Consider the following 27,816-nt stretch of genomic DNA (forward strand, 5'->3'; position numbering starts at 1 on the left):
TTTGGCTTAGGCAGGGTTTAATAAATTGATTTAAAAAAAAAATAACACACTCTCGGCACATTGTAGTCTTGGTTCACTGAAAAAAATACGTATATGACTGACAAAGTTTAGTGTGCACTATTTATGTCGGATCTTAACAGCATATCTCCTCTTTTCGCCTATTTTTTATAATATTTACATATAATTGATATGGCTACATAAAGCTTAAACATTTTGAAAAGAAAAATTCTATATCACTAAAATCGATTCCAATGGATTATTATAGAAATTTCATCAATTAGAATTTAAACACTTAACTATATTAAATTTAAATAATCTGTTATTATGTATATTATTATATAATTTCATGTATACATGTTAATCCAAATTATACGCCAATATACTTCACGTAATAGTGGAAAACTATGTAAATTATCATTGCGTAGAGGGCGAATTTAAAATATAATCTCGCAAAATCCTTCAAATTGTTGTATATCTCTTGCAATACGCGGGTTATATTGTCAAAGTTCACCATTTTGTAATAACATGCACATGGCTAAGCACTGAAATAACGTCGATGACTGAATCAACTCGCGTACTAAATAATTGCAAACAATTGTTTTACTATTACGACAGCACTGTGGATTGATTGATTGAATCATATATTTGGCAATATTCTATGTAATTACCACACCGCACTTCTACGTACAGGTCGCGTACGTTCTTACTAGCGAATATTTAGTGCTTACCTTAAAAATATCAAAATGTATAACCTTTACCTCGACTTGTTTAGTGATAGTTAGTAGTGGTTTAAGGGGCATGTAGGCCTGAGGCGCTGACTGATGTTGAGCCCCTTACGGCAAACAGTAAGTAATGTAGTACCTAAGTAGTGGATTTTACTTTTTGTGTACAAGTACGTATCTGTTTGAGTGGTTGATGTCAATTGCAAGATTCTTTTTACAGTGTGAGTAATATTGTATTGGTAATCTACTTGTACGCATACGATGGCCGAGCGGCTTACGCGTCGGCTTAGGTATGGCAAATGGACATATTATTGTATTTGTAGTCAAAGTATGGACCTACTAGGTTGAGCAAATGGCTAACATCCATTTCTCGTAAAAACAAAAATCTGTTAATACAAAACTTCCACTCTGTAGTAGCCAATATTATGATCTATGATATTAGGACTCAATTTGTAGGAAATACGTATTTTTTTAAGGTTGCGATATAATTTAATAATAATTGTATGAGTATTTGGAGGCCCTTTTTATTTTTTTCTGACGAATCGATTGCGCCATTAGAGTCAAGGAAACTCACCGCTGTATTTAGTAATAGGAACAATTCAAATCGATATAATATGCATTTTTCCAGCATATTACCCACACCTATATCTATAATATAATCACAATGGAATTTAGATTATTATCAAATATTATAATAGATGAGTTAAAAAAATAATGCGGACAGGGCAGCCTTCTCATCGCATTAAAAGTAAAGAATCGACGTTGTACATGGCTCGGCCACATACTATGGATGCACGCATATATATATATATATATTATATCTAAGAAAAGGAAAAATAATACATTTTCAGGTAGGTATAATAATATACGATCAGCTTTATCAACAATGCCAGAGTTCTTACTAACACTCTGCATAAGTAGAAGTCTGATAATTAACTAGTCGAGATCGATAAAAAATTAAATATTTTCAGAACTGTCAATAATGCCTCGATAATAAGTCGTAGGTATCTCATAGCAATGATAAAAGCATTATTTTTTTTATTTAAAATCAAGGCTGTTTGATAAATAAAACGCATTTTTTATATTTATCCGCAAACGCTACGAGCATTTGCGTGGTCATTTAATGTGTTCAAGTGACCCACGCTACGCGCAATTATTTATGTTTTATTCTAATTTTAAAAAAATATTCAGAAAATGGCCTGATTGCCAGCTCGATAAAATATTCAATAAATAAATTATATTCAAATTGACATGCCATTTTAGATGTTAAATAATAAAATTTTGAGATGAGATAAAATCTGTTCTATTTTAATTAGATATAAAAGATTCTATTACATTTTAAAATCATCCAAGCTTACTTTTCACAATAATTTTCTCTAAATGTAAAAAGTGAATCTTATTTTAATGTAGATTTTAAATTGACTAAATCCTAACCATAACATATGTTTCTTCCATAAAAATAATATTAATATTTTGATTTTGAATGCTGATATCATGTTTTAGTGTATAAAATTATAAATCATCTAGCACCCACGTTGGTCTAGTATATTTTTGGGCAAATGAGGAATTGTGGGATTCAAACTCGCGGCTGGTCAAAAAATGGATGTTGTTTTATTCATTTGATTCAGTGCAAAGACAGAATGGGTTGATTTAATGGCTAACAAACATTCATCGGTAAAAATCTGTTGATACAACCTCTACTCTTTGAATGCTTATATGCTATGATAAGGATTGAACATGATAATTTACTTTTTGTTTTACAATATACATCAGAATTCCAAAGCATTATGTGTAATTAGTTTTGACCCCTGAAAGTCACTCAATGTTTTAATAAGCGTTAGTGCACTGAAGTTTCCAGGATAGAAAGATGCACTGCAACTCAGTCGCCAACCTTTGATAGAAGAGGCGCTGAATGAAGAAGAATATCCATAAAAATAGTAATATACGGCGGAGCTACGGGATGCTGGTTTGACCTGGAACGAAGCAAGAAGACTGGCGAGCCACAGGGATTCTTGGAGGCGCCGCGTGGTGTCCATATGCTCCAATTAAGGGGCGGATATGGCCTAAGAAGAAGAAGAAGACGTGCACACATGCTGTATGTCCAGTTTTGTAAAATTAGATTAATCAATTTTAAAGATTTCATATCGATAGATAACTGAAGTCAAAATATACATAATTGTATGTATTAGAATAAGACAATATTATTATCTTATGGCATAAATGTATGATGCATATTGCATAAATTCGTTTTGTGTTTAAATTTTAGAAAACAATATTAATATACTATGTAGCCATCATATTTCTTTCAAAGCTCATTTGGGGTATTTTTACAGACAGACAGCGGTCATGTAAGAGGTAACATAGATAAGAGACTCTATGGAAGGAATGGTGAGAAAGATGGATCAATAACCATATTCCTAATCTATAAGTATCCCTGTTTTCAATAATAAAATATTATTGAAATATCTGTGCTACAAATATAATTAAATAAACAGATATACCATGGATATACAATATATATACCAGATATACCATAAACAGAAAATAACACGCTGTCGCTTTAGTTTTTCCCGTATCAATCGTAATGTTTTGGAAAAATCAACTAATGACAGCTTGGCTTACAAGTCAACTAGGTCACGTGACAAATGTCTCAACTGTCACAATAATTAAAGGGAATAAATTACACACAATTAAATATATATTTTAATATTGTCTGTGTTGTGATGTACTACTTCCACGGAGCAAGTAGTTAATCCCACCGAGTTTTCTCTTGATAATTGTATTTGTATTTTATTTTATTTTATTTTATTTTAAGACATATAACTATTTTCCTTTCGATAATTCGTCAAATGATTATTTTCCGACTGCCTTTCTACAAGGCATGCTTTCTTTTCACTTTCTTGAATCTCGTAGGGCTCTTCTGCTCTTGAAACACTTTTGCCTGTTATCGCGAGGGATGGTTTCCGATCCTGGTGTCCTAATGAATTTGAATTTACATTCGCCTGTCAATTACCTACGACGTCGCAGACATTATTTATTCTAGATCGGAACCGTTTCCTCGTGTCAAGCCTATCAGGCATCATTAGCGAGGGGTGTAAGACTAGTCAATGCGCTCTCAAAAGACGTAGATATTTTTGGTGACGCGGTATATAATTTGTATTCGAAGTTTTATGTTTCTGTATAAAATTGTATGTTTTTTGTTTTCATAATTTTATTTTTCTGTATACAATTGTCATACATAAATAAATGTTGACTGATAGCTAATCCTACAAAAACGCATACACTGGCATACAAAATAATTATGCTGTGTTTAAATATAAATAAAATAAGTAAAATAAAAAGCAATGTAATAAAGATAATTTTGTATGGGCGTAATGGCCAGCATTTGTTTTCTACAATATAATTTTATGAACAGACGGATAAGGCATGCTGGACAGGTAGGTAGCATGTTCGTATTTGTACATTTATTATGACAGTGGTGCCATACTAGATTTCTTGCAATAAATACTACATGCGATGCATCTAAAACCAGTATTTTCATTTATTATTAATAAAACCAAAGGTCAAATGTAGAAGTTAAGACATTATGTCATCCGCGATGCAAACTGCTCAATTGAATTATGTTGTAGGCCAGTGTTTCCCAAAGTGTGGTACGTCCCCTGGGATACGAGAAGAGTTTGGTGGGGGTACGCGCTGCACCGGGCTTTGGCTGCGCCTGGTGCAACAAGCATTAATACGACATCAATACAACATTCATGGTAGAAGGTTTATCACATGCGGAAGAAGAGCAATAATTGTTGGAATTAGCTTCAGACGGATTCTTGAAAATTAAATATAAGGAGTGTACTTGAACATCATTCTGGTTGCAAATGCAACATGTGTATTAGTTTTAACAGAGAAAATTCTAAAATAAAGTTTGCCTTTTCCAACTTCATATCTATGTGAAGTTGCTTTTTCAGCATTTTTGTAGACATTAAGTTAAAAAAATGAACAGGCTTTCGGATATGGAGCCGCATCTCAGATTAAAATTAACAACCAGGGAACCAAATTATAACATCAACAATTTCATCATTCTCATTGGTTATAATGAATGTTATTTATAATATAACTTTTATTTATTGTATTTATATTTTACTATAAATGAATTTTATTTTTCGTTTTATTATTATTTTGTTTATGTACTAAGAAAGGAAAACATAAATATATTTTGATTGTTATTAAAGTAAATGCAATTTATTTTTGACGAGGGGTACTCAGTGTTACGAAAATTATAGAAGGGGTACACAGATCTCAAAAATTTGGGAAACACTGTAATGTAGGCAATGCGAATATCAAATATGTCCACTTCCCACACTGTTATTGTGACATATATAATATTTCGACAGTGGAAATTGCAAACACTCAGTGTCTCAAGTAGACATGAGCCTCAGTACCTAATGACAGCAAAACAAAGTAAGTGCCAATAAACGGTAGACAAAATCCTACACTTTTACACAATATAATTGCGTTAGAAATAATTTTATTGGGTTTTGTTTTAAATATCCCATAGACTGCCATAGAGTAAAAATTGGCTAACTGTAAGCATTTTCAACGTTTCCACGGAAAGTATGACGATACATTAGACGCCCTACAATATGTATAAAATGGCGTCACTTTTTCTAACTTATGCGCATCTATTCTATACACAAGGCTGCGATCGGCGGCTATCGAGGGTAGTTTATCATATTTATGTATTGAGGTATTATAATTGTTACAATATGTTAGCCGTCTAAACTGTCAAAACTGTCTATCTCGCTCTAAAAGTTAACATAGAGAGGTTTTGTGAAAATATAGCACTTTTTTACATTTCAGATGGTTAACTTATTGTAACAATTAACCGCCCCAATACATAAATATGATAAACGACCTCGATAACCGCCGATAGCAGCTTTGTGTATAGAATAGATGCGCTAAAGCGATAGCTTGTAGCATGGCCCCCATGCTAAGAGGGGGCTGACAGGTCTATGGCCAAGGGGGCCGTCGTAATAAATACACAGCATGAATGTACCCTAACAGTAAAAAAGTCGCCTGCGGCGCTATCTTACTTTAACAATATTGAAGTTTTAAAATATGTGGCTGTGCGATTCATTTTGATGTGATGTGATGATTTATATAAATTAAATGATTCGCGTATTGAATTTTATTTTATAATTATTTTTAGTGTGTTTGCTGACAAATAAAAATGTATATTTATCCAATATGGCTGCATGTTACTTGGCTACCACATAAGGAGGTCTCGATCAGTGCTTCATGATATCATATCGAGTGCCGATAACTCAATAACTAGTGGATTTATTTAAAAATACGTAAAATCCACGATGAACACGCGGCTTAAGCGTTGGCCTTTGGCGTCGGGGATCCCAGGTTCGAATAGGTTGAGCAAGTGGCTGACATCCATTTTTCGTAAAAAAACAAAAATCTGTTAATACAAACCTTCACTATGTGGAGGCCCATATGGTCCAATTAGGATCGAACATGGTCAAAAGACGAGAAAAGAAAATCGCTAAAAATACAATGAAATACCCTTAATTTTACCTAGCGGAACCCTGGGGTAACGTAAAATACCATATACGAAACACTAAAGTAGAACATCACACTGTTCTTAACCTTAGCGGAAAGTAGAAAAACGAAAAACAAGCATATATTAATTTTATATTAGTTGAGTACCTACATGGTGAAAAAGATATTAATAAAATATTTTGAAAGCTAATAATGGGAGGGACAACGGATAAACAAATGCAGTTATATCCTGAACAATCGAAAAACTAGGAGAAGTAAAAGAGGCCATGGAAAGGCCGTCATCTAACAGTGAATCGACCTCTGCTGACGATGATTGAAGCAATATAATATTATATTATTATTTATTGTAATATTAATATTGCATTTTGGTGCGGAGCTGTTATTAATTGACTACGGTTGTAAGTGCCGATTGGTTATGGTAGTTTTAAAATTTAAACAGCATCTCACAGCTATGCTTGGAAGTAAATCTTAACACCAATAAGTAAAGGTATTTCGTTTTCCACTCGCCAGGTAAAGAATTTCATTTTCCCCGACGCTTTGCGCTTGGTTGCATTTTGGATATCTGATAGTTTCTAGAATTACAGCGGTAAAAATAGAATCATTCAGTTGTGTGGAAAACTTTACAATATTTTAAGTACCTATATAATATACCAGTGGCGAAGGGTGGAGGTAGGCTGTTAAAATTCAACCTAAATAGTGCACATTAAAGTTTTCCAGTCATTCGTATTTGGTTTTATTGAACTAATACTACAATTTACAGATGGTGGTTAGTTTTTAAAAAGCAATTAAACCTTGCCTAAACCAAACCATAATAGTTTTGGTATGTTATGGGCATTTCGACAAAATAGTGCATATTTTTTCTTTCATACTTATTTGTTTTCATTGAATTAAGAATACATATTACATATTATTGTCGGTTAGTTTTTTTAAATACATTAAGCCCTGTCTAAAGAAAACCATATTCGATAAAAAAAAATATTCTAACTATAAAATATCCAAAATTATGTATTGTTTAATGGCATAATTTTACATATTTTATAGATAGACGATTATTTTTTGACTATAATTTATAAACTAACCAATAACATCTGTAATTTGAAGACTTAATTCAAAGAAAACAAATACGTATGACTAACAAAGTTTATTGTGGACTATTTATGTCGACATACCCTCGACACTAGCGCCGGTCTACAGTGTCGAGGGTCCCAGGTTCAAATCCTGCGTCTGGCAAGTATACAAATATTGTTTTTCAATTTGTGTATGAGTCAGAGTATGGACCTAATAGGTTGAGCAAGTGGCTGACATACATTTCTCGTAAAAATAAAATCTGTTAATACAAACCTCCACTCTGTGGGGGCACATATGATCCTATTAGGATCGGACATGGTCAAAAGAAAAAAAAGAATTTATGTCGAATTTTAACAGCCTACCTCCACCCTTCGCCACTGAATATACCTACATACTAATAAGCTCGTGCTATCAACATTAAGTTAAAAATTAATCTACTAATAAAAACCAACGTGATTCAGTCATAAGTTAGTGATACAATATGTGAATTAGGTTAAAACTGAGTTAAACCTGCTGAAACATTTACACCGATATCTCTGCATAAACTGAGTGACTTTGCATGGAAAACCGTAACTAATCAGTTGATCACTAATTCGAGTCATTATTTTAAGTACTAATTAGATATGCCGACCGTATTTCTGTACCATAGAGTAAGAATTAAAACTAGAGATAGAGTGTCTAGCTATAGACTGCCGTTTGAATTAATTCAAACATGACGTTCAGTAGAATCTCATTTGATTTATGTACGTGTAGAAGGGTGTATATTATTATGATCTTTTCAAACTTGTGAGTAATTCGCAAATAACTTTTCTCATTTTTTTTAAATGTGTGAAAATATGCCATGCCATCATTTTGATTTTAAAAAAGCGAATTGCATTCACTTTATAGCAGAAACGAAGGGTGGAGGAGTCTGTTAAGATCCGCCATAAATAGTGCACATTAAACTTTGTTAGTCATACGTATTTGTTTTCATTGAACTAAGACTACAATTTACAGATGGTGATAGTTAGTTTTTAAAAATCAATTTAAACCCTACCTGAACCAAACCATATTATTTTTTGTATACTTTAGGCGATATGACAAAAATTTGTACACATTTTTATTTATATTTATCTGTTTCCGTTGGATTAAGATTACAGATTACAAAAATATTGTTGGTTGTTTTTTGTAAATTAATTATTTAACCCTGCATAAACCAATAAATATTAATATATCTATAATCTATATCTAATGTTATGTATGATTTAATTTCATAATTTTAGATATTTATAGATCGACGAGTATTGTTTGACTATTATTTATTATACCTTGGTTTTCGCAGGGTTTAATTGAATTTTAAAAACTAACCAACACTGTATGTAAATTATAGTCTTATCGCAATGAAAACAAGTACCTATGACTAACAAAGTTTAGTGCGCACTATTTATGGCGGATCTTAACAGCCTACCTCCACCATTCGCCACTGCTTTATAGGCATTTAATTCGGAACGAATCACTCGTGAAGACCAGCGTATCGCGGCACTCCTATATGCTGTTTTGAATTTCATTGTAATAATTGTATCCAAGATTTGTTTTAAACTAAAAGTTTTTTTAGAAACTAAAGCCATCCATAGAGCACTACTTTTAATCGAATAAAAATAAATCATTCTAAGAACACAACAACGTTCATCTATTATTACTCTTTCCAATTTATTCTTACTGGTAACATTACGTAAATATAATTAAACTATCAAGTCTGCATTATTTATAATGGAATTCATTTTTAGGTGTATTTTTATTGTTATTTATTCATTTTAAATTCGCGCGCTTAATATTTTTTCCGCTAGGCGTGCTCCGAGCTAGAAAATAAAAATCGTTTTTTTTTGTTTATACTCAAATAAAAGCGATCTATCCGAGTGTTATAACGTAATAATGCAACCGATCGACAATAAAAGAATTATTACCGTACAGAAAATGAAAAAAAAACGCAATAAAAGCGGTAAATTTATTATTAAATCGAAAAATATCGAAACTTTCTCCGAGCCGATGGAGAAAAAAAACATCAACCAGAGAGAAATTATCGGTCGGATTTTTTTCCGATTCTTTTTTTCAATGTGTTAACATTATTGTTTTAATTAATTTATTGTAATCTAAATGTCAGTTGACGGAGACAATACAACACGAATAATTGTCTATGGATTCGTTAACAAATTGTCACGATTCCAATTAAATGTGTTTTCCAATCAACGATTCTTAAGAATTCCGGGGAGAACAATCGCATTTTTAACCAAAAATAAAACATTCAATAATGTTCTTGAGTATATTCTCGACGGAAATTAATTGCTAAAACACAATAATATAATAGCTGCTATTTCCGGCCGCTGTGGCTGAACGGTAGTCTTCCGGAATAGGACGAATATATTTTGGGAGATACAAGGTTCGAATCCATTCCGTGGAAACTTAAAATTTCAATTTAACATATGCTTAATTAGGTGCGTATAACTATGGTGACTATCCGTTCATTATTTTTAATGATTATCCTTTATTTCAGGTAGAGATGGGTAACTCAAATTGGTCCTTTATTTAATCATGGAGTCATTTAGATTTATTTTATTCCTAAAACCCAGATTTATTATTGATTTCAAAAAAAAAAACTTACATCCTTACTTTATTTTTGTCGAACCCGATAAAATAACAGGTACATACATTAGAGATTTATGTTTCCTAGAGGGAAAATAATTTTGGAGATGAGTAATGAAAAAATAAAGGAAAATGTTGTTTTCTGGAAGAAAAAGTGAGTGGGCAATAAAAAAAATATAGAAAAGCTGGATTTTGAACATAATTTTTAAATTTGGGTGGAAAACTTATTTTTTTTGACCATGTCCGATCCTGAGAAGATCATTTGAGCCTCCACAGAGTAGAGGTATGTATTAACAGATGTCTGTTTTTACGAGACGAGGATGTTAGCCACTTGCCCAACCTAGTAGGTCCATACTCTGACTCCCAACACACGTTGAATAACAATATGCGTATTTGCCCTAGGATTTGAATCTAGGACCCACGACATTATATGCCCACGATGGCCAAACGGCTTACTCGTCGGCTTATAATGTCGTAAAATTTACATTTTCAAAAAATCATGAACATATGAATAAAAAATAAATGTCTCATATTTTCTTCAAATAGAAATGGGCTGGACACATAGCTCAAAGATAGGACAATCGTTGGACAAATTTAGTCATCCAGTGGTATCCAAGAGGTACAAAACGTCCGCAAGGAAGACCTAGCGGCCGCTGGAATGATGCATTTCTGCGGAAGTACGTGGCAACGCAACGCTCAGGACCGAGAGAAATGGAATCAACTTGGAAAGGCCTTCATCCAGCAGTGGATAGATTCAGGCTGATGATGAAATCTATAGTAACTGTATGGTTTAAATCGTGACTTGTGTGTATTTCTTTCACGCAATTCATTCATCTATGCGGCCGCCAAGATATCCATTATCCAGATATTGTATTCCAGTCATTATTCATAGACGTAATATTGCAGGACAAGATTGGGGGATTTCGAGGAAATGAAGAGAACAAAACGCATTTAAGATTGGATTAGAATATGAGATGCCGAGGAACCCAGACCGGGACGGGTTTCTATGGGTGATCACCAGTATTAAAGAGACTAGACAAGGTACTTAATTAAGAAGAAGAAAATGGTAGTTGGTATATTGACTTTTGGTTATAGGATGTCACTATAGACAAATTAATCCATTATATTTGTAAATGCACCGCAGGTGTTTTTCGCAATTTATTCAATGCCATCCAAGAAATACCAGGCTGCAAAAATGTCAAATTCTCTGAAAGTGATTATTTTGTCACTCGACATTGAGACTGTGGTCGGGGTATTTCGCAGACTTTTCTCAGTCCACGAAATCCGACAGCTCGCCATTAGAATTTATAATATTTTATAATCAACGATTGTGAAATTGTTACACTGCAGGTTTTTGGTAATTCGCAAAAACAGGTTTTTTCTTGTCATTAAAATGTTTGTAAATTAGCAGATAGTAAAGAGTTTTCACTAATAGCGCCCGCGATGGACGAGTGGTAACGTATCCGTATATAAAGTATTTTAATCCCGGGTCTAAGGTGTGTTTGGACATAATAGATTGAGCAAGTGACTCAAGATAAATTTTTCGTAAACAAATTATCTATTAAAAAACGCTTTTGGGAGACGGTCAAGGTCCACTTCGCATTTTAGATCAAAAAGCGTGAGGATATCGAGCATTTTGTAATTAGATTAATGATAAAGTTAACTGCAAGACATTTTGCATTGAGATAAAACCTCAGTACAGTAGTGTAACAAGTAAAAAACATTTTTTTTCCATAAAGCAATCGGTCGTATAAATTCTCAAATAATAATCATCAGCCGGCCGCCATTTTCGATACAATTTTAAATATTTAGTGCTGCCAACACAGATATTATTAGTTATACATTATTAACTAACTTAACCAGACTTATTAGGTACATAGTCTGATTCCAAACAAAATTGAAAAACAATATGTGTAATAACGCAAATAAATTTTAGTCAATAATGAAGAAATATCGTATGGAATTAAATGATTTCTTTACAAGTTTGCTATCGAATCTTTGTCACTGATATTTTCAAGGTAAGCACTAAATCATCGCGTAGTCAGCGCTCGTAATGAAAAAGTTTACGCACCGGAGCGCTCGACAGTTTTCTGAAGATATTTAAATAGTTATTAAATTGTAAAATTTCATAAAAAATAAATGTATTAGATCTTCTATTGTGCGGGATATCTAGCTCAGATGGTCAAATTTTTTTTTCGACGAGACAGAGAGATAACTTTACCGATTTCACGAACAGGAACTGCGCTCCAGTGCACTCCGGTCCATTTCGAGCCCTGTGCGTAGTAATAAATCTTCACCACTGCATGTTAGATATGTAACAATAGCTTGTTACTAACCACACAAGTGAGAGTTTTCACATTGAAATCGCCATTAAAATAAACTATTTATTATAAACAATTAAATGGCATATTAAAAAGGCTGTATCAATTATTCACTACAGACCACATTATTTTATAGCGTGCATTTAATTTAAATTTTAAATGGCAGCCATTTTACGTCATTTTTATTATAAATTCTAATTATAAAAGTGTTGAAAACATGTGGCGAAATAGTGGTTACATTTTCTAGCCGTAATATGGCATTGTGCGGACTTAAATGTGCAATATAAAAAAAATACGCCTTGTTTATAAATAGTATGCCGGATATCACGGACTATAGGTTGACGTCCTGAAAATTCTTTTAATATAACTTTTTCCTGGTACGTCATTTCCTATTGGAAGTTTTACAATGGATAATAACAAAATTATTACCTACATCAATATATATTAATAATAAAAAAATCTACTTGACTAATATAGGGTCTAGGACGATTTGGCGCCGGGACAACAGGACGCCACGCAATTCGAAAATAAATAGACGTTAGGTCAGTGATGCCAACCGTACTATAATTATAGTACAATACTATAATTTTAATTCCGCGGAAAAATGTAAAATACTATAATTTTACGCCCAATATACAAAAATACTATATTTCTAAAGGATTCAAGACGAAAAATGTTCCTGTACTATATATTTTTTAGAAATACTATTATTTTTACCCCTTCGTACTATAACCAGCATAGAAAAAGATGGCAACACTGCGTTAGGTACTTATATGTACCTTTAAAAAAATATTTATTATTATTATTTATATTTTAATTATTATATTATGATAATAGTTGGTGAGAATATAAATATGCACACGTAAATAATGATTTCATCGTGCATATGTTTAAGTTCCAACGAAAAAAGAGTTTTTTATTTTTGTATAAAGCCTTAGGCATGTTAATTCTCAATCCGCAATAAAAAAAACATCATGTTAAGAGTAAAATGAATTAAAACTACTAAGTGGTAGATAGAAACTGTTTAAAATTCATCGTCAACGTTCATTAAGTTAGGATTGTCATTTACTTTGGTCACAAAGCAGATTGCTTATTGATTGGTGTAATTTTAAGTACTTCAGTTAAAACGTAGTTATAAGAAATAATTCGGATATATATATTAGATGGATCGGTAGCTTAGAGACGATTGCATTCACCCGGAAAGTGAAAGACGTAAGTTTGAGTCTCAATAGGTCCAGCTCTTTTTATAGATTTTTTTGTAACACGTATGATTCTAAGGTTTAAAAAAATGTTATTTCTAAATAAAAGATAGTTATTTCTTGATAAATAAGTTGAATGCAAATTTACTTGTGTTTGTGATCTCCTGTAAAGTAGAGAAAAATGAGATACTAAGCGGATTTATAATACACTCAAATAATGTGGTTTATCGTAAATACATTATTTTCGCAAAAAGGCTTCCGAGTCGTTGATTAAAGCGCCGGCTAGACGCTCATACTTTACAACAAGCTTACCTGCGCAAACCGGTCTGTATCAGGAAGCCCGTGTGTATGGACGGGAAAACGGAAGCTAGCACAAACCGAAAAGCGCTTTAAAAGTCTACACAGGCAAGTCGCTACCGTCTAGCCGGCACAATACGACTATTTTGTTTTAGCCGTGGATATGCACGGCTGCTTTCCATGACGCTATAAACGTGTCTGAAAGAAGTTATTTTAAGTGCTCATTCCGTCCCGAAACGGAGCCGCACGGGACTGATGCTACAACCATTCACCGTAGTGCTTAAAGAAGAAAGTTAAGAAAGGAAGAAAAAAATCTTTTTGGACTGGCTCTGTTGTCCGCTGATGTTAAGCGCCCTATGTATCCGCATACGGAGTGTCACGAGTTGAAATGAATGAGTCTACAAAGAAGTCCGCTCCCCATGCGACGCTGCAAATTTCTCAAATGCCGCAAAGTTGGCCTCGGTTGCTATCAAATCTGCGTTGCCAATTGGGCCCGTTTGAGGACGGACCGCAATACGACTGACATATAAATCATACATTCATTTAAACGTACAAAATTCTTGCCACCATTAAAAGTCAGTCGTGTATTGGGACCTTAAAGAATACGCTTCTAGGAAATGTGTAAATAAATAGAATATCAGGCTGCAACCGATCGAATCAAAATTATAACTTAACTCTTAACTTAAAGATATGATAAAAAGATATTTATTTATATGTAGCACAATGTACGTTTCACAATATTCTAATAGACAGACGTAATATACGTCAATTGAGTACAACGGAATGTTATTTTTAGCACACGTCTCTTCGCGTCTCAAGCGGCAAATAAATGAGTAAGTTGTCAATTTTCTAATCCACTTACATGATCACCTGGCGCTTTGAGCGCGATCTCATTAATATAATAAATAAATTAACGCGAAAATATTACCAGAACAACCATTTCAATCAAATAATTTGGACTATATATAAAAGAAGCCTTATATTTACATTATTTCTGTTATGAAGCACTGTTAAGTTGGTAGGAATACTCCCAGTGGCGCACCCAGGATTTAATATTGGGGGGGCCCAAGGAGGAGAATGTAAATTAGTCCCATAGGCTCTTTTTCTTCTTCACAGCCTAATTTCTCATTTATCGGTCTTTTGTCTATTGCACTCGGTGTACCTACACCATGGTCCCCACATCCTAAAACGGGCCCTCAGGCTAGGATATTTGGTGGCCCCCCTACCTGCCGCTAAGATTAAAGGCAGTATGAAACAATAAATTAACGTTTTCCAAATTGTGTTTTAGTTCAAATTAAGGGTACCTACTTATACAGTGAATTATTGGCGTTTTTTAATACATCTACTTTAATAATGGAGCTGTCGAGTATCGACACATAATAATCAAAATATATATCGCACAATTATATAAGTAATTGAAAATGTTCATGGCCATGAAGTATAATAGCGCCGCAGGCGACTTTTTTTACTATTAAAGCTAATTTATGATGTGTGTTTATCTCACTTATCTGGTCAACCCGACACGCCGGGCCCCCCATAACCCGGGCCCCCCGGCTAGAGCTCTGTCAGCCCTCCCAAGCTATGACCTACACCACTCCGGAATTCGGGTTGACACGGAGAATTTTTTGACAGTTCCATTAGGGATTGGGTTTCTAAAAAAACCCGGCATTTTCGAAATTTTTGTGTTAGAAATTAAAATCTAAGAAATTTTTCTATAAAGGTCTGGTGAATTACATTCTGATAATTTTAATTTTGGGGGGTGCCAGGGCCCCCTGGCCCCCCCCCCTGGGTGCGCCACTGAATACTCCACAAATTTTAAATCGCTGTCATATAGTCTATTTGAACCTTTGCCATTCCGATATTTTTAAGCGCGAATCAAATTGAGGTGCATGTCGCCTACTATCACGCCGTCGCGGTGACAAATTTAGTCTATGGTTTCGTCATGTTGCCGAATATTTTGAACGAGCACCATCTCTGTATATTCACTGAAGAATGACACTGGTAAAGAGTTGCAAATTACAATGTATTATTATTTTATTATTTATGCTAATTTCAATTAATTTGAACTGTTTCTACGTGTGCGTACGTTAAAATTACTTGCGACGCGATATACATCGATAATATTTTGAACAGAACCCAACCTGATATACAATATCCTTATAGAAAATCATAGTGCCAACCGCTAAAAACAAAAAAACCTGATTTTGACATGACATTCGAAAAGTGTAGGCATGTAGAAGATGATAAAAACGTTCATTGAATCATGCAGGTGTCGATACAGTGCAGTTCAACGTGAGGTGACCTCATTATTGTTTTGGTGATTTCGGCAGATTTTGCCAACTGACAATGTTAGTTTAAAAGTTCAAAATGTGATACGGGACGGGAGCATCAGTCTGATAACATTTAAAAACCCAAGAAAAACGATATTACACACTTTTTTCCCGTAGCGGCAGCTTACTGTGACTTCACGTGATAGTCAGCGACACGCACCATAATATAATTCGCACTTTATTCACGCAATAAGGCGCAAGATTTTTCGACGAAATAATGTAGTATGTATTATTGGCTATTAATATACTCATCGTGACGTATTGTCTTTTTATTTAGCCCTGGAAATTGGTAAATAAATGTCATAGGAGTAGTGTGAAGTTCTGTGAAAATGAACCTACAATGCAAAGTCAATTGTAACTAATCAATGCTCCTTTTGTTTGCTTCAATTTCATACATTTATAGACTCCATCTCTATAATAAGGTGTTCGATATCTTTTATTTGAATGTATTCATTTGTTATTAACAAGGTTTTCCCTTCGAGTTGTGATGCTGGAGGTATATATTGATGACACCATAGGCGGCGAAAACGATTAAATGTCTACATACTTGAGGAAATAATAAAAAAAAGAAAAGATACATCTATCTTCAAAATACAACATACACGCGCATATTTCTCGTAAAAATGAAAATCTGTTAATACAAACCTCCACTCTGTGGAGGCCCATATGATCATATTAGGATCGGACATGGTCGAAGAAGATTTACAAGCCACATTACGATAATCAAGTGTATTGACCAGGGCCGGGGCGCCCATGTTTTAGATGTTTCCGACGCATATGGGTCAATAATCAAATGTACATAAGCTATTTTCAATTTTATAATATGCATATCCATAAGTAAATGCGAATCATTAAGACAAACTTATGTCTTATGGCAATGATTATCTGGCCTTGGACGAATACACATGTATGCATATTTAAACAACGTCATTCTAAATATAAATACATACTTAAATAACATTTTCAACAAAATTAATACTTTCGATTGAGGATACTTGATGGAGCTTGAATTTACTGGTTTCGTCTTTCAGCATCTTTAGGTACTATGCGCACTCACCAATGGCAGATACATAGTGACACACAATACAGTTAATTCCCGTTTAGGTATATAACAAAATAATAATATAAGAGAAGGAACGTGAAAACCTTGAAAAGTAAAGATTCAATTATAGAAACTAGTGTTGGGAATTTTACGTGTTTGGAAATGAACATAATATTCAACGTTATTACTTAATTATAAATTCTTGATTCATATTTATGTATAGTCTCAAGGTGTCATGAATGATGAAGTGCTAAACTTAGCGTCACCGTTCAGATATTTAGTGTACCTAACTGGGGTTGCACAGATTGTCTGCATATCTGCTAGGTATTAAAGAATGTCTCCAATCACCAATTAACCGATTAGGTACTGGTTGCCATGCAATATCAGTCCACGCAGACGTTTCAGAGTAAAATATTCGAGCGTGTAAATGAGGCTTTAAACTCGCATGTGTATTTTTTTATTAGCGGACTTTTATAGCTTAGGGCGAAATAATTTTTGGTACATAGGCAGCTGTGACCCTCGAGGTGGTCCTGATATCGACCACTCTTTCTCACCCCAAAAACTGTTTAATATAACTACTGATAGGAGGCTCTTAAGATTATATAAATGTACAACCAATTAAAAGAGTTTTAGGTACCAGTAATTTTAATCATTCCAGAGTAATGCAGCAACCATAGAATAAACAAATAAATGGTAACCATAAACTATATAAGTATAAAATCTAATTTATATGCGCTCAATTGTATAAATGGAGTATGCTGAAAATCTCAAATGGAAACTGGTTGGACACAGAAGGGGCCATCACTGGTACCCAAATTCGTTCTACGGACGTACTTAACATTGTAACGAAGAGGACGAGGACGAAGAGGAAGAGTAGTGAAATTAGCTTGGAGAGGCCTTCATCCAGCAGTGGATATATTCATTGTGTATTATTTAAATTTATTGCACGCATGCATGTTGTATTTTTAATGTATGTTTTAACCGGTGTAAGGAGCTAATGGGTTGAACAAAGGATTAACAACCATTCCTCGTAAAACATTTGTCAATATAACCCTCCCGTCTGTTGCAACTCATATACTCCCCTTAGGAAGAAATGTGGTATATAATTTAGTTTTCTACGTATATAAATGTCTGTATGTGCTACTACCAATCCACCGGATCCAAAGATGTCCAATTTTCGACCAGATGGAGCCTTTTGTGATGTTCTCTAACATTTATGAAAAAAAATCCAGTTTCACTTAAGTGCCATTATATATGCAAAAAAGGAATGCCTTCCCATTTGAGATGTTGTATTTTGTATAATAATAATTAATACAGTTCCTTTCAGGTCCTTTTTGCCTTATTTTCATATGTTTAATGTCCTTATTAATTGAGTTAGCATTTACTTGGTAGAGTTCCATTATACAAGAAATGAAAATATAAATAATAAGTATTAAATTCTACAGGTTTTTTAAAAAAGGTTTTGTCGATAGCTATTTCGGTTGTAACACAATTATCAAGACTAGTCTTAGCTATCGACAAAACCTTTTTTTTTTTAAACCTGTAGAATTTAATATTATTTATATGTCCATTTCTTGTTTAATGTCCTTCTTTATGTAATACAATTTTGTCAAATATCTTTGTTTGGAACAGAGCGGTCTTGATGATTGAAATTATTTTTAAAAACATAATATATTAATTCCCTCATTAAAGCAGCAATGTATGTATATTTCGATAGATTATTTTGATTCAGACAAATAGAAAATTGCAATAAAAACTATATCTACTTCACTAAAGAAAAAATACAGACATTTACTTAATTGTTTTAATGAGGTAAAATTAATAGATTAAGAAAACGTGAGTTCTATCATCCTTATGTCCATTTTTATTAAACAAATGGATATCGATTCAAGCTTAAATCTAACGATCGTAACAAAGTTCTAGTTATATTATGTTAAAAACAATAATGATTTATTAATAAAAAACGTAACCCTACTTACTTCCTATAGTATTTACGCCAGAGACAATCAATCCACAGCACAGGGTAATAAAAAAATTCCACAAAAATCAGTCACAAAAATTTCGAGCGCTGCAATTTTTGGACAAAAATACAACACCACACAAAAACTATCACCAAAGAAAATGAAAGCGATATATTTATTAGGAAACCGAAAAACAACTTGTGTTAAAGTCTTATTTTTTACTTAATAACAGCTGATGTTAAGTATGGATAAAGGTTTTTTAATGCGTTTTTTTTAAATAATTTATATGTTAACACTTTATGTTGCAATTTTGGGCACTGACTTTGATAGCAGATTGCAATGTAAATCACTTGTTTTTTTGATGATTGTTAGTTCTGGCGCGCTTCTCGAGCGTGCTGGCGGTCGAAAAGACTGGCCTCGACTGATTTGGAATGGTGTGGTGGAGGAATGGATGCAATGTAGGGGCAATCGAGCTGCTGATACTCGCTCTAGAGTGGGAAACGTATTTGGTTCATCGGATAAATGTGCAATATTAAAGTCATACCAGCGAAACAAAACCAGACTACTCAAATTTTAAACACAAAAAACTATATAATAAGCAAGTAGTGAAGTTTTGTCAGGTTTTCGTGGATGGCTGTAGAGTCACGACTCAAAAATATTATAATACAGATTTAATACATCCTCCATACAGATTGTCTCCAAATTTCTAATTGTCATCTATCGAAAACGTGCGTAGTTTTGGTGTTTCTTAAGTAAGCAGTATCATATTTTATCTATTGCTACCCATAATATATTAAAATTCAACCTTCATACTCGATTAACTCTAAACTATTAAATGCCAATTACAACAAGTGGTAATTGTGCCGCAGAGGTGGACACGAGCTTTTATATTTTTTTTTTACGAAAACAGTTTATTCCATGTAGACAATAATTATAATAAATACCCTTTTCTGTCGGCGCATCGGCTTTTCGATCCAATAATCGTTAATTGAAAATTTGAAATTTTCATACATTTTGATACACCATTATCACAAACTAAGATTATATGAGGTAATATTAGGTTGGGGTAGGTAAGATTAGGTTAGGTTATGCTAGGTTAGGTTAGGTTTGGTTTGGTCTAAAAAGAAAATTGCCACCTCTGCGGCACATTTACCCAACAAGTTAGAACTGATGTGACGACGTATACTCATATGTCAGTATATTCATAATATAGTGTGTTATCCTCTACGCATTCATAAAGTGGGGATAATAATTGATATCCGTTTAAGTGGATAAGAAAGCAATACAAGGGTTTGCGATGTGATTGAGTTCGTGAAAAGCCTCAAATGGAGATGGGCTTGGCACATAGCTCGAAGAATAGACAATCATTGCACAAATTTAGTCATCCAGTGGTATCCAAGAGGTACAAAACCTCCGCAAGGTAGACCTAGAGCCCGCTGGATCGATGAAACGATAAACTTTTGCGGAAGTACGTGGAAACGCAACGCACAGGACTGAGATAAGTGGAATCAGCTTGGAGAGGCCTTCGTCCAGCAGTGGATAGATTTATGCTGATGATGATGAAAGGGTCAAGCACTGAGTTCACATTGCTATCTATGTATATATCTATACTTATAATCAAACTAAAGTGTCTGTCTATCTCTCCATTATTTTGATTATAACTCAAAAACTACCGGTTCAATATAGAATAAAAACTTGCATAGCTACATTTAAATAATATAAATCATACCTATTATTTTTGTTACAAGGGGGTTTACATTATAGACTACATTGTTGGTACCAACTTAAATTTTAGTACGCTTTCATCTCGATTCTCGATAACTTATCGCAAAAACAACTCCGTTGCAATAATATGCGGTCTTTTTCTATCGGGTCCGTGCAAGAGATGTGCCTAAACTCTTCCCAACCATGCCTTGGCCACCGCAATGGCCGTTACATTGGCTCTCTGATCATCTGACTATAAATGAGAATACGAGGTGAGACGCGGATGGAGAAGCCTGCACCTAAAAATCTAACGAGATAACCACGCATGTATCAGGATTCAAATTCCTCCACGTTCATAAAACTTCTCAGGCTGAACTGGCCAAATCATTTCTGAATATTATGCTAGAGATACGAGTGCCAAAAAAAATCATCGTTGGGAACCCAGGAGGAAGGAAGTCAATGATTTGAGTGTCTTCGTCTCCACCTGTCATAGGTTGTACGTATTACATTTCACCATAGCACAGTTCGCTGTGAGCATCTCTGAGTCGTCTCTGATATTGGCAAAATTTATGAATTCAGGAATAAAAACCTCACCTAACCTCACAAATAATCCAGTATATCGGTTATTTTCAAAATTTCCGGTACAACATTTCACAGTAAAGTGTTATACGGCCATCTGCATACGTACAATTTTCCGGACAAGCCCGTCATAAGGATATATGCAGCCACGATTTGTGCACAGTCGCCTTCCATGATCCTATAAACATATCTGATGCTTCGAAATTGGTCTGGTGTCAAATTGGCGTGGCCAATTCGACGTCCGTGTATGGACAGGCCCTATCAAAGAGCTCCGTCCATTTAGATCCCATCAGCGGGCAGTCTTGGGTGGTGAGGTTAATCGGATAGCCACGAATACGCTGGAAGGACAAAGGGAAGTGACACAAGAGCTTTTCTCACCGTCGATGGCTGGATAATAGACAGAGCTATTTCACCGAATGGAGGAAAGTCATAGAGAAGACCTAGGTTTGAGTTGAACTGTAGCACCATTAGAAAAAAGGCACAAGTCGGTTATGGGGAAGCCAGGCGGGAACCGCGCTAATTGTCATAGCCGATTTTGGCAAAATTCATGAATTCAAGAATGAAAACCTAACCTAACCTAACTTAATCTAACCTAAACTAACCCAACCTAACAAATAATCCAGTATAACAGAAATTTTCAAAATGTGTTTGCCGCTGGCTTCCCCATAACCGACTTGTACCGAAAAAAAAATACTATCAATTATTAAAAATGCAGAAAGCATGAATTATTATGACGTCAAAATCAGTTTTATCCTAGTAAAAATACAGTATATTTCACGAACGTTTGTTACAGTTATTTATACGCATTTCTTATAATAGTAATAATACTCATATCAAATATTCATTGAATTTTGCGTAAAAGAAATATAAAATCAATTTTCGTCGCGCACTTTCTCTCGAACGGAGTATAATCGCGGAAAACTGACGTGAAATAAAACACGTCTTGTTACCTAATACTTTCACATACAACCAATATGAAATCTATAAGAGCGATTTTGTTATTTCTCCCACACGCTAACAAGCGATAATAATCTCTATCTGTATCATGTGTAAAGACTATAATTCATTTTGTACAAAAACACCTAAGCAAAAACGGATCAAGCAAATTTGATCTTTATAGAAACGATATAGTTAATTCTGTGATTGTGTGGCCTATAATTTTTGATCCTTTTAAATGTTTAAAATGCTCTTAGCATATCTTCATTTTGTGTTATTTCTATAAATTGCTTTTTTGGAGTATTAAAGTAGTACAAGTCACAATATTTAAATAGGAATAAACGAGTTAAGACCCATTCCACCACATTGTATATGACACATACATAATATCGTCGTTGTTTTGTCAAAAGGGCGAATTAACCAAAATGATATTTTACAAGAGGAAGATTTTTAACTTTTAACGTGTTTATTAATTACCTGTGGATGATTATAAATGTCTAACAAGTTTATAATGAAACTTAGAAAGAATAATGTCTTTATAATAGGCTTTATAATATAATATTTTAAAAAGACCTAATACATTGTAGCATTCGCTTTTTATCCGTAAGGCCCGTTTCAGACGGGACACCGGTGTCGCGCTCGATATAATATAGGAGGTCTTTGTATTCGAATAAACAAGCTTTTGTATTATGTTGATGAACGCCCCAGAGCTAATGAGTCAACGCATAATTTCGCGTTATAAATTAGAACATAAAACTGGCTGCAGTAATAAAAACAAGTGTATCGGCGGCTTGAGAATGTAGCGGCCGACGGAAAAGTGTACCGGACACGCGTTGACTCATTAGCTCTGGGTTTTCATAAACATAATACAAAGTCCCCTTTACTCGAATACAATGGCCTCCTTATCATATACGAGCGCGACGCTGGTGTCCCGTCTGAAACGGGCCTAACACTAAATGGATATTCGCCCTTACGATTATCGTTTTCAATTACTTTCCTGTGGAGATACAAATTCGCCTTTTTTACACAACAAAGCTAGTGAGGTACATACATATTGTTTTTCATTAAAACCTCAATTTCGCCAAAATGGTTGATTCGCCCTTTATACGAGACACGACGATATTTATGCACCAAAAATGATTCAAATAATATGTCACTGCTTTGTACGAAAAGTTATAAGCATTTATGAACTCCCTGTGTATAAACTGTTATTATGTTTAGCAGCGTATCTAATTTAAATATTTTTGACTGACTCGTACCGAAAGCTGTTGAAAAAAGCTTCTTCTATACTCTAAGCTGATGTAACCGGTACAGTGGGCCTATTATATACACAATGCGGCTATCGGCGGTAGTTTATCATATGTATCTATTGAGGCCTTATAATTATTGTTACAATGATTTAGCCTAAACTGTCTATTTTGCTCTAAAAGTTAACACAGCCAAGAGAGGGGCTGTTGAAACATAGCACTTTTTGAGAGTTTAGACTAGTGTTTGCCAAACTTTGTTATTTGACGGCACACTAAGGAAGAGTATTTTGTTTCACGGCACACCAAAAAATTAAATGTACCTATTTTATTTAATATGAATAAACAAAATCATAGTAAGTATTATATTATAGTGTTCACTGTATGTACTAAAATTACGAGATAATAAGAACTTTTTATATACCACGTTTTTAAATTGTCTGTTGAATCATATAAACTTGACAATTCTACGTATTAATAAAAACTTTTTATTGTACTTGATAGAAATACTGAATAAATATTATAGAATGCAGAAATGTCATTTTGACATTTCATATTGATTTCCATAGTAACGCGCCTATATATTAATAATTTAGTAGCTAGGACCCACATAGCAACCAATAATAGTTTTACTTTTTACGGATTTCTTCCGAAATAACTTTTCATACAAAACAGAATTAACTGAAAATGAAATCAATTCTACTTAAAGATGGCTAAAAGTATTAAAAGAATGCATTGTCGTCGTGTTCTGACATATTCTAAAAGTTTCAAATGTCTAGCTAGTCGGGAAGTTAGTTTAAAAAATTGTACTGCACAAGAAAATTCTGTACCGGACAAACAAGAATACGAGCTAATAATAACATGGTAAAATACCTTTGACGCAACTGTATTAAAAAACAAATAGAAATTATCTACTTTTTCTGGATATCGCCAGCGAATAAATCTAGCTAGTATTATTTTTCATAAGAATTCGGTTATAAGTTCGAACATCAATTATTATTACATTTAGTAGACTATGCCAAAAATAACTAAAACTCATTGTCGTATGACGTAGAACTCCGTTCGACTTGTGGTCATAATACCTAAACTCAATTCGATATACCTACCTACTTAAAAGTTATACATATTTTTGTTTTCTATAATAATCAAATTTAAAAAAAAACATTAAATACATTAAAACAATGGACAACAATTTCGCCAGAACATCTAAAACAAGTGTAGAGCTTCATTATAATGATCTAACTTTGGTATGACGTTGTTTCAAAACTATTATTAAACTACATTTGAAAGATAAAAATAATCATTAAACAAAATGACGTATTTCTGCAAATAAGATCCAACCTACACGTGAAATATTATTTTGAGTCAAGATTGATTTAAAATGAGGTAGGTATATGTAATTTTAATTTCATTGAAGACAAGTATCCCATTAGATATTTAAATTAAATAATCACACATCGTATTTATTAAATCAATATTCTCTCAAATATGGAATTTTCTCAGAATTTTAAACGTGTGGGTTGAACTTTGTTTGCAGAAATACTTCCAATAATGAAATAAGATGAAAAACAAAAGTGTTAACGAACGCATACTACTTTATAAGTTTTTTTTAATCATAAATGTGTATCTTTGAATTTAAAAAAATAGATGTTTTAAATAAGTACCTACCACATACCTATCGATTATTTATAATGTACCTATTACATTGAATCTTTCCCATTTGTCGCTAAATGCCTCCAGCGCATCTATTCTATATTATATACACAAGACTGCTATCGGCCGCTATTGGCGGTTATCGAGGATCATATTTTACAACGTTTTTCTTAGCTCGTATTCTTATTTGTCATGTGGTTCTTTGTCCGGTACAAATCTTGCAATTGATTTTTAACTAACTTCCCGACTAGCTAGACATTTGAAACTTTTATAATATATCAGAACACGATGCCAATGCATTCTTTTAATACTTTTAGCCATCTTTAAGTAGAATTGAATTCATTTTCAGTTAATTCTGTTTTGTATAAAAAGTTATTTCGACACCATTATTGGTTGCTAAGCGGATGGCACTAGCAACTAAATTATTACTATATACGTGCGTAACTATGGAAATCAAAATGACATTTCAGTATTATTTCTATCAAATACAATTTTTTTTGATCATTTAAGCTAGCAAGTCAAGTTTATATGATTCAACAAAAAATTTAAAAACGTTGTATATAAAAAGTTCTTTTTATCTTGTAATTTTCTATTGGGATTTTTTAGGCACATGTTCAAACGCATGATCTTACCCCCTACTTCAATTATCGTTTGTCAATGTATGGCTACGGCCGTATGTTGTAGCTTAACCACTGGGAAATGCCAATAGAAATGGCGTATTTCAAAAAAATACTACCTTATTCTTAGGTCAATAATTATTATAAAACAATCACTATTCGTAGGATGTTTTATCACATTTGAATGGCCAAAGACATAGCTTATAATCGGTATCATTAGAATTATCTTTAAATGTGTTAATCGTGCACATTTTTTGAATAATAAAATGTCTTATTCTTGTCACATTTGGGATCACAGAGATAACAAATATATTTTTTTATCGTAAATATTTCACTATATAATGCATTAATTTTACTAATGGTTTTATAAATGCGTTTAAAAATTAATAAATCTAAAAAATCTAAACATCCACTGCACATGGATGTACTGAAATATGACTGTATTCTAAAACATTAGATCGAGAGGTTTAAAAGAATACTATTTTATGTAATAAAAATACTTTATGCACTAATCAAATGTTTAAAATAAATATAAAGGATAATAAGGCATCAAAACTATATAGGTAAATAGATTATCTACAACGTTTAAGGAATGTCCAGGCTTATGCTCTGAAAATACCATAAAATCTCCATTTTGACCTACGTGGCGCATGTGGTCCGTTAAGAAAAGACAAAACTTTGAATTCAAATATTTTAGTTTCGAAAAATGTCAGTTGATCTATAATCATATAACGTGGTAGGTACTACTCATGGCCCCCACAAAGGGGGGCTGGCAGGGCTCTAGCCTGGGGGCCCGGGCTCAGGAAGGGGCCGGCGTGGCGATTCGACCAGATAAGTGGTATAAATACACATCATTCTCTTTAATAGTAAAAAAAGTCACCTGCGGCGCTATTATTTTTCAATATTGTTATTATTTAAAATTATGTGGCTGTACGATTTCATTTTTAATTGTGTATCGATACTCGACAACTCCATAATTCAAATGGATATATTAAAATATACAAAAAACACTAAATATACACATTAATTTTATCGCTTACACCATTTGGTACACCTACTGTAGACCGTCACACCCGTCACACCCGTCAGACTGCCTTTATTTTTAGCCATAGGTAGGGGGGGCCACCAAAGACCCTAGCCTGGGGGCCCGCTTCAGGATGTGGGGGCCATGGTACTACTAATGTTAGTATTGTGAATAATAAAACATTGCAATATTCAATGCAATGACATGTCATTGGTTCAATGTATCAGAAAACTCATTTAATTTAGGAATGAAATATATATTATTATAATTACATAATACTATCATCAGAGACGTCCCACGACAAAGTGCTGCCTCTAGGCAGACTTAGAATGCCATCCCCTATTTTTAGAAGTAAGTACCTAGCTACCTTAAGTATTTTGTTATTTTTGATTATCTTGAACAGCCAATGCTTTTTTTTAAATAACCTAAGTACATACCATAATCTACTGAAAATTATAACATTTTCTCGAAACCTACTCACAAAGCGTTGATACGATGTTTGGAGGACCAAAAATAGGATGGATTGCCAGGATTTTTTATGCCTCCATAATTTTTAAACGATAGCCGAGCGGCTTAATCGTCGGCCTATAATGTCGTTAGTTCATAATATTTTATATTTGTATGATTAAATTATAGTTTGTTAAGTTCTTAAGAACCCACGATGGGCGCGTGACACCCACGAGCGTCAACATATAGCATCGTGTGTCCCATGTTAGAATCCTGGGTCTCACAAGTACACATAATATTGTTGTTCAATTATTAGTGTTTGGAGTCAGAGTATTGACCTAATAGGTTGAGCAAGTGGCTGACATCCATTTCTCTTAAAAGCAAACATCTGTCAATGCAAACCTTCACTCCGTGGAGCCCCATAATGGCCCATTATGGTCCCATTAGCATCGGACACGGTCAAAAGAAAGAATTAGTTTAAACTAAAATATCGG

General features: G+C 33.6%; 1 protein-coding gene across 12 annotated transcripts in view; it reads right to left on the minus strand.

Moving 5' to 3' along the window:
* LOC147074737 (uncharacterized) overlaps positions 1-19,541 on the minus strand; it is a 134,486-nt gene extending 114,945 nt beyond the window's left edge. For 4 of the 12 annotated variants that reach the window (XM_085942570.1, XM_085942564.1, XM_085942566.1 and 1 more), the window contains exon 1: positions 19,137-19,541. The gene's annotated coding sequence lies outside the window, so the exon portion shown is untranslated. Of the gene's footprint in view, positions 1-354; positions 543-19,136 lie in introns of all 12 variants that reach the window. The other 8 variants (XM_085942569.1, XM_085942563.1, XM_085942567.1 and 5 more) reach the window with 4 other exon arrangements.
* Between the last annotated feature and the right edge of the window lie 8,275 nt (positions 19,542-27,816).

The sequence above is a fragment of the Rhyacophila brunnea genome, unplaced genomic scaffold (genome assembly GCF_057557595.1).
Source record: "Rhyacophila brunnea isolate RB1 unplaced genomic scaffold, BYU_Rbru_1.0 scaffold_15, whole genome shotgun sequence".
NCBI lineage: Eukaryota > Metazoa > Arthropoda > Insecta > Trichoptera > Rhyacophilidae > Rhyacophila > Rhyacophila brunnea.